Source organism: Chrysochloris asiatica, unplaced genomic scaffold (genome assembly GCF_000296735.1).
Source record: "Chrysochloris asiatica unplaced genomic scaffold, ChrAsi1.0 scaffold00145, whole genome shotgun sequence".
Classification (NCBI taxonomy): Eukaryota; Metazoa; Chordata; class Mammalia; order Afrosoricida; family Chrysochloridae; genus Chrysochloris; species Chrysochloris asiatica.
Window position 1 is genome coordinate 7,239,473 of NW_006408663.1, and position 9,245 is coordinate 7,248,717.

The 9,245-nt window shown below is 33.5% G+C and overlaps 1 pseudogene; it reads left to right on the forward strand.

Moving 5' to 3' along the window:
- Positions 1 to 625: 625 nt before the first annotated feature.
- Positions 626 to 9,245, forward strand: part of LOC102812334 — a 19,791-nt pseudogene continuing 11,171 nt past the window's right edge.

The following is a 9,245-nucleotide window of genomic DNA, read 5'->3' on the forward strand; positions in this document are numbered from 1 at the left end:
TTGTCATATTCTAAAATAAGAAATATATTTTATCTCTCTCTTAGTTAAGGAAAAATATTTTGTCCTGCTCTTTTGACTTGATGTGGTTTATATCATTATTATTGACAGATAAAACAGAAAGTAAACCTTATAATTCAGTGCATTATCCTACAGTGCCACACCAGAACTCTCCTTATAACAATACCCCCCTTTAACTTTAGAGCAGTATGGGAAAGTCTTCAGTTAAAGTTTTTTGAATCCCTTTGATACCAGATCACTAATCCTGCAGGATACCATATAAATTTACTGAGTGTGAGAAAATGTTCACGCTCATGTTGTCTCAGTAAATATAGACATTATGTTGGAGACAAATATAGTTCTAAGAAATATTGAAGAACTTTTAGCTAGGTGATAAATATTATTGGACAGAAGGAAATCTTACAGGATAAAAATCAGTGAGTTTTAGAGAACTTAATTAAATATTATAGCGTTTATACTGGAAGAAACTTGTATTGAATATGATACAAGTTTTTACTGAAATCTCTTTCCATATACTGTTCATTTGAAAGCTGATACAGGGAAGCAGTTCTATAAATGTAAGAAATGTGTAACAACTTTCTGTTCAAAGTAAATCATTGTTCATCAAAAATTTCATACTGGAGAGAAACCTTGTGAATGTGGGAAAGCTTCTATTCAGATGTCAAACCATAGTCAGGAGAAAATTTATAGTGGGGAGAACTCCTTTTCCTGTAAAATATGTGGGAAAGTCTTCAACCAAGAATCAAATCTCACTGATCATGAACATTTTCATACATGAGAGAAGCTTTTTGAGCATAACGAATGTGGAAAATCATTCAGTCAAAAGGAAAACATCTTACTCATCGAAAACCCACACTGGAGAGAAACCTCTTGAGTGTAAATATTGTAGAAAAGCTTTCATTCAAAAGTCAAATCTTATCAGACACCAGAGAACTCACACAGGAGAGAAGCCTTTGTATGTAAGTAATGTGGGAAAACCTTCAGTAATCCACCAAACCTTACTGAGCAGGAGGAAAAATTCATACTGGAGAGAAACCATTTAAATGTAATGTATGTGGAACAGCTTTTGACTAAAAGAAGCACCTCAAAATATCACAATTTTCACACTGGAGAGATATCCTAAGAATGTAATGAATGTGGACAAGCTTTCTCTCAATGAACATTATTTATTGTACATGTGAGAATTCATTCAAGTGAAAAACCTTATGAATGCAATGTGTGTGGAAAAGCCTTCTATGAAAGTTCATCCCCCCCCCCCTTTTTTTTTCAGGTTTTATTGTGAATTGAGTGATAGTTTACATGGGCAAACATTGGTTTTATGCTCATTGTTGCATCACAATGATTGAAATCTCCTCCATGCATCAACACTCAACAGAATTTGCTTCTATTTCTTTTGTTGTTGTTTTCTATGTACACAAAAACACTCAGGAATATATAATCATTTAAATAACCAAAGGGCACATTCTGCCAGCCGGCCTCCTGGCAGCAAGTATACAATCTTTCTCTTTCTATGAATCTAGAGTCCTCAGCTTCTCTATTTCTCCATGTCCTCAACTTTGCCTCCATCTCTGGTGTCTCTGATTCTCTGGATAGAGTCCCACATTCTACTCATGCTCTTTTTCCTTGATAGTCTTAGGGTCCTCTCTTCCTGGACTGTAAGTTTTACTACTCACCATTTTTTGTTACAAAACTCCTACCTTTACTATTGTGAAAGTTGCAATTAGTCATGATAACAATTACTCACAACTGAATCATAATAATCTTATCCCCTCTATTCAGAAGACCTATCTAGACTAGATTAAAACTATTCAGTGGGGATTCTACCTTCCTTGACACACTCTGAAACAAAACTCCTTCTTGAACACTTGTAAGCCAGTAACTATATACTTTTATAACCCCCTGCCCCCCATTTTAGGTAGTCAATGTCTAAGTTGCCTGTTCCTATCAACCCTGTTTACAGTGGGGATAGGATTGGTACTTGATGTGAAGACTCCTTGCCTCTCAGTTGGTATTTTCAGCTATACATAAGTATAGGTCAAGTTCATCAAATTGCAGCAATTTGCACTTGTTTCCTTTATCAATTTTTTTTTTTTTAATCTTCCTCTAGTCAAGTTCTAATCATCAAGCCATTTAAGCTAAGTTGAATGGGTATTATTATCTACAAGTTTGGGCATTGCCGTGCATCTCCCCTCACTTGATGTCATCTGGATATCACTCTCAGTTCTTGTCCTCTATGACTATGTCTTTGTCCATGGGCTCAGGAGTCCCCAGGTCTCACCACACTTCAGAACAATCATCCCTTCCTCTTTTCTCTTTCATCTCCAGGTTGATGGGAGTCTATGGAACACGGTCAAATTCAGCCCATTTCTTCATTACTGTCTTTCCCCCCTTTCCACTTAGCAGCAGAACAAGTGATCACCGGCAAGCTTACATGTCTGCTCATGTGTTCTCTTTGAGTTTCAGTCTTGGAGAGGAGTTTGTCTTGAAGGGACTTTATTACTTGCCTTGATGCATTCCTGGCAAACAACTTGCTTGTTCTTGTAGTAGCCAATCAGACAGCCATTTTTGATTTTTGTATTTTTCCTGCTGGTCTTTCTTTCAAGAACTATCTTCTGTTCCTCTAGCTGTTTCAGGTTGGTCTACTTGTCCTTTTAAGAGGGAATGTCCTACCTCAAAAGATTCTTCTGGATGGGGCTCAGGGTTCCAGCTAAGGTCTTATACACTACAAAGGCTCCCCAGTAAGCTATTTCACTGGGCAAGTTCTAGAACCCCTTTTAGATATTCCAATCAGTTATAGGATGAAGAAGGACTTACAAACTGAAAGCTGGGCTCTTATGGTCATATGAGAAGTCACACAGGTACCCTATCGTTGTAATGAATGTGGGAAAGCCTTCTATCAATTCTCAATATTTGCTCTACAATTGTGAATACATACAGGTAAGAAGTCTTATCAGTGTAATGAATGTGGGAAAGCTTTCAGCCAGAAGTCATACCACATTAGACATCAGAAAATTCTTGAGAGTGGGAAAATCTTTGTCAGGAATTCACACCTCATGACATGTAGAAATAATTATTCTGACACAAACACCATAAATGAGGGAAACTTTAACAAGGTAAAAAGCTTATTGAATTCCACAGTCCAAGTCATACTAAAGAGGGCATTTGTATGTGGAATGACTGTCCAACAACAATGTGCAGTAAAGAGCAAAATAATGTTGAAGCTGAAATTTAGAACAAGAAACAGGTACCTGTTATTATCATTGTTGTTAGCATGGGTTTGGATAGACTCAACAATGTGATAGAAAAATAAATTTAGAAAAGAAGAGACAATGTTTTTAAGGTGATATGAGCATCTACACAAAATACTGTGGTAGTGATGCAGCAGAACAGAAGAGAACCCAGAAACTGATCTATGCATTGAATATAATCTAGAAATGAAAGAAATAGCATCAGGAAGTAAGAAGATAATTGTGCTATTTAAAACACTTGGTGTAGATGTCTCTTTAGGAGAGGAAAATAGATCATAAACCATAAACAAAAGTTAAATCCAAAGGTATTAAAAACAGGAACATGGGAGATAAGAAACCATTATGTATAACAAGTCCAAAAATATCTAGCAATTCTACTCTGAGTATGAATAGTCAAGATATATACGGTGGCATGATATGAAATAAATATCAAGATATATACGGTGGCATGATTTGTCATACCCCCAAATTGGAAGCAACCTAAATGTTCCTTGGGATTGAAAAAGAAAATTCTTGTGGCGAACTATGCATATGCGAAATACAACAAGACTTATATTAATTAATACAGAAAGATCCCCAAAAATTATGATGAGGCAATATATTAAATTGCAGAATGATACATTTAGTGTAATGACATTTTTGTAAATTTTAAAACTTCCCTCAAAATTCAGTACTGTGTATTGATAATGGATAAATACATGTAAATATATCAAAAAATAGATCAAAGTGGAAGGACACTGACCAAACTCTTGATAATATTTGTTTATGAAGAGTGGCTAAAGAAAGGGAGTGAATGTGGGAGATGAGATGGGGATTGGCTAAAGAGGGCTTCATATTTCTGTATATAAACATCCTTTTCTCTTAAAAATGAAAACTTCTTTAAGTAAATATATAAATATAGTGGTTAATTCTGGATTGTGGTATACAGATACCTTGTTTTAACTTTTGTGCTTTTCTATATATTTAAATTCTTGAGATAAGAATAGGGTGAAATGGAATGGGATGGGAAGGCTGTACATGTAGAAATAATGTTACCATGGAGTTATTCTCAATCAAAGACTAAACTTCTATAAAAATACTTCTAAAATTTCATCAGTTTTGTGTGGATGAACTTGTTCCTAATGTAATATTAAATGATCTACTTTATTAAAATTTAAAAATGATAGCATTAATAAAACAAGAAGTAAAAAAATGAAAAAAGAACAGACTTAACTGGGTAGTGGATGTCACAAGTAAAAATCCTTTTGTTGGTAAAGCAAAGGAAGCAGGAGTAGTAGTAAGATTCATATAATGAAATTTGACTCTTTCCTTGAAACTAGTATGAACAGATGGTGTCCTGGTATGGTGCTGTGTGATAATGCACTAGACCACAAGGTAGGTTTGAAGCACAAAGTCTGTGGCTCGAACTCACCAGCCACTCTATACAAGGTCCCTATGAGTTGAAACTGACTCAAGGGCATTTAACAACAACAGTTGTGAACATATGGCGAAATAAATTCCAGAGTAAGAGGGTAAGAGGAAACCTTAGAATGTATGCAGTAGATAACAACTACATTTTTTACAATTTTATAGATATAGGGCTTAGTTTTAAAGCCAAGAGGTCTTTTATGTAAAGGAAATGGCAAACACTCAAACAAAACAAAAGACAAAAAAAATCTTGTGTTTATTTTTTATTCTCAACCATTTCCTAGTAAACTTTTCTCTTGAAGGAAACTTTGAAATTATTGTTCTGTCCTGGTGAAAAATAGTAAAATCATATAGAAGATGGGATAGTGATTTTTATACCGTACTTTAAAATACTTTTTAAAAGTTCTGTTTAATAATAGACTTTCTTTCTGTTGTTGTCTTTAGTGGCACTAAAATAAAAGAAAACCTTATCCTTGGCACTGGTTTTCCCAGGTGTAGGAGATGTGTTAAAACATTGTTGATAGATTTTTAAGCATTTTTGTATTTCACATTCACTTTGAAACCTGAATATTGGCTTTTTGAATTGAGTGACATTTGGGTGGCAATCTACATTTATTTAAATGGGATTCTAAAATGCAATTGCATTATATGTAAAATATATAGACTCAGGCAAATAAGGTTTTAAATATATTTCCTTTTTCTTCTCTCTCCCTCACTTGCATTCTTTTTTGTTGGATTTTCCAAAGAGAGATCAACAGTGTTTCCCATCTAAATTTTGTTCTCAGAAAAGAAAGAACTCTTAGAAAAAGTTATTTGTCATCTTTGAATACTCATGCCCATGATGATTTGACTACACATGCTCAATATCGACCAGTTTTTGTGGCACAATGAGTTAAGTGTTAAACTGCTAAACACAATGTCAAAAGGTTGGCACTTTGAGCCACCAACTGCTGTTTAGTAGAAAGGTGAGGCAGTCTGCTTCCTTAAAGATTTATAGCCTCAAAAACCCTCAAGGACAGTTCTCCTCTGTCCTACAGGGTGGCTATGGGTGGGGATTGACTCAGCAGCAATGGACTTGGTTTTGTGTTTATAAATTAAGTTTTAATAGGAAAGACTGATTCTTTTATTATGAAATTCACACAGAAATGGCAAATTCTCAAACCTTTTATTATTTTTGTTTCTGGTTAAGTAAGAAGTACATAATTAAAAAATAACCAAATATGTGTCCTGTGTTTTGCACTCTCTTTGTGAAGTACACTTTATGTTGTAATTGCCCATTTCCAGCAGTGATTCAGAGCATTAGGTTTCAGAGGCCCTATGTATCACTGTCTTTTCTGACTGTGATGCAGTCTCCAAGTATGCTTTTGCAGTTAACTATTTTCTACTTGTGTATCAGTATATCTCTTTTCATGAACTGAATTTTCAACTAAAATATATTAGTTATACTGTCAACACTAAAAAAGGGATATGTGTGTAACTCCATTATATGTAAGTGGAGTTATGAAAATATCACAAATGAATCAAATATTTATTGCTGAAAAGATGACATCATTATTCTACTAGCTTTCTAAAATAGTAGGCTGTGGCTTTAGTTCTTCTTGATATAGTGGCATAGAAATGGGTAAAACAAAATAAAAAACACACATTTACTTCATCTGTCTCATTTAACAGCCGTTCCATTTCTTTGTATTATAACTATTTTCCCCTACTGGTTACTTTTTGAAGACAAATGTTACTTAGAACATGGCAGCAATGTAGAGGAAAATGCATAGAGAAAATTGAGGCATGAAACCATCAAATATCTCTCTTTAAAAATTATGTAAGGAAAAAAAAATGAGTACACACAGAATATTTATATTGGTGGAACCAACATTTATTTAAAACGTACATCAGTTTCTTAGTGACAGGAAAATATGACTTGTTGACAAAAGCATTAAAAGTAACCTTCATATCATTAATAAGTATACAAGGGAATGTTTATATGAAGCACAGAGTAATAGCAAGTGTATGAGTTTTCTGAAATAAAATAGTGTAAAGAATATGACTATCATTTTTGCTTTGTATTTTCTCAAAGAAAATGTTATATTAAAAATGATCATCTTTCACTGGTGAATATTTTAAGAGTGTCATTCACCAACCTAAAAGAACAAAGAAAAACTCAAGTTATTTAACCTACCAATGGTAATGTATTAATTAAATTGAATGTACTAAACTTTTGACATTCAAGAACAAAATAAAAATAAAATCTGACATTTTTCATGTTTATCTGCTACTTTTGTGTATCAGAATTTCTTAGCTCTTTAGTTTATTTTGTGATAAAATGAGGATAATTGAGTGGAAGTGATGTCTCTTTTAAGTGAAAATATTCACAACACACAATTAATAGCACAGTGTTCTTTTTTCTTACAGACAAGGATAGTCTAAGTTGGCCTGCAATACTGTGAAAGATTATCATTACCTCCCTTTTGGCAAGGGTATGCATTTGCATCAAGCTGGCTTTACTTTCTCATGGAAGAAAGACTCCATTATCACATTTTAAACTACTGAGTTAACAACTAACATTCTAGTAATTTTAATTGAGTATCTGGTGCTCACTTCAGTAGAACATATACTAAAATGAAAAGAGTACTTGTTGTATATCATGTACTTGACAGGTCTTATTTGGGTCTCTCTAAAGTTTTTGATAACACATGATGTTAACATGATTCACTGATAAATAATCAGCTAAGATTACTAATTGTAAACTTCCTGTCAATTCTACTAGATTAAAACTATTCAAATCCAGTCTATGTATTAGGGATCTATCTGGGATGAGTGGTGAAGCAATAGGAGCAAAATGTGTCATGTAAAGTTGCAGAGCAAGTAGCGTTTACTGATTTCTACTTAATTTTGTTCTTGTTTTAAGTGCTATTAAGCTACTCTGACACTTACTGTCCCTGTACAGGATTTCTGAGATGAGGCTGCTGGGTTTGAATTGCTTATCTTGCAGTAAGCACTCTAGTGTTTGTCCTTTAGCATCACACTAGGATATTCAGGACCTTCTGGAAGGGAAGCACCTTGTCATATTCATCTTTTTATTCACACCTACAAACACAAAATATCTATTTCTTTTGATAATAATGGTAGCCTGAGATATGTTGACAGAACTAGGAAATTCCAGTTTTGAAGAAAAAATTCTGGAAAATGTGCTATTGAGAAAAACATTGTGGAATTTCACTTTCCTCATTAAAGGAATGCTATTTTTCATCTACCTACCTAGATCTGCAGTGAGACATCTGTAGGCTAAAATTATTAGGGGAACAAGGTAGAAGGTCTTTGTTTAATCAATTATTTTTGTGGATAAACATACTACATACTAATGATTTTTCACATAATTGAAAATGTGGCAGAATAAACTAAGTATGTAAATATAGTATTAAAGTTAGCACTGTATAAAATAATTACAATTAGAGCTCTTGAAATATGTAATGGATCACAATTATGGTAAACATAAACCACCTTCTTATTATTCAAGCAACTATGATCACTATTGATCTCATATATGACAGATATCTATACAGAGATTGACTTTAGTGGCACTGAATCGATGGTCATATTTGTATTTTTATTACTACCTTTGTAGAGTAAAACAATAAAAAGCATCATAGAAATATTTATGTCTATGTTATAATATTTATGTCTATTCAATATTTCTTAACATATTTTACATTTTTCATTTACTGTGATTACATTTTCAATTTTCTTCTTTTAAATGATGCTGTCCCCTTTTTATAGATACCTAATTTGGGAAAGATTTTAGATTCAGATATATAACACATTTTTTGCTTCAAAATGGATAAGATTCTTATAATTGACCTTTCTTCATTGACTTCCTTTTCCTGGGATCTCAAGAGACATTGATTATGAGAATAAATGCATTAGTTATGTTTATCAGTGGTTTAGGTAATGATGTTATGTGTTCTGTTTCAGTTTTTTATTCTTGAACTATATGATTTTAAGAATAAGAAATTTTGAATCTCTTTAAAGAAAGAGGTATGCTTTATGTTTAATGTACAGAATATTAATGATGCATGCTTCACAAGGTGTAAATATTTTGAGAAAAGAAATGATAATATTCAATTTCCTAATGGTCTTGGGTCAGAATGACTCAAGAGCACTTAACAACAACAACAACAATGGCCTTAATGGGTTTAAAATGATGGCAGTAGTTTAATATTAATCTACTAGATCCGTTTTGGAAGAAGTGCAGTCAGAGTGCTCCTTAGAGGCCAAAATGGCCAAATTTTATTTCTCATACTTTGGATATATTGTCAGGAGGGAGCAGTCACTGGAGAAGAATATCATGTTTGGCAAGGTGGAGGGTCAGAGAAAAAGAGGAAGATCCCCCAATGAGATGGATTGGTCAAGTGGCAGTATCAATGGACTCAAGTTGGCAACAGTAGTGAGGTTGGCCCAGGATCAGGCAGTGTTTCCTTGTGCTGTGCTATGGGTCAGTACCGACTTGATAGCACCTAACAACAACAACAATCTTCATATTTTTCTCATTCTACTCTGATATATATGTATATATAT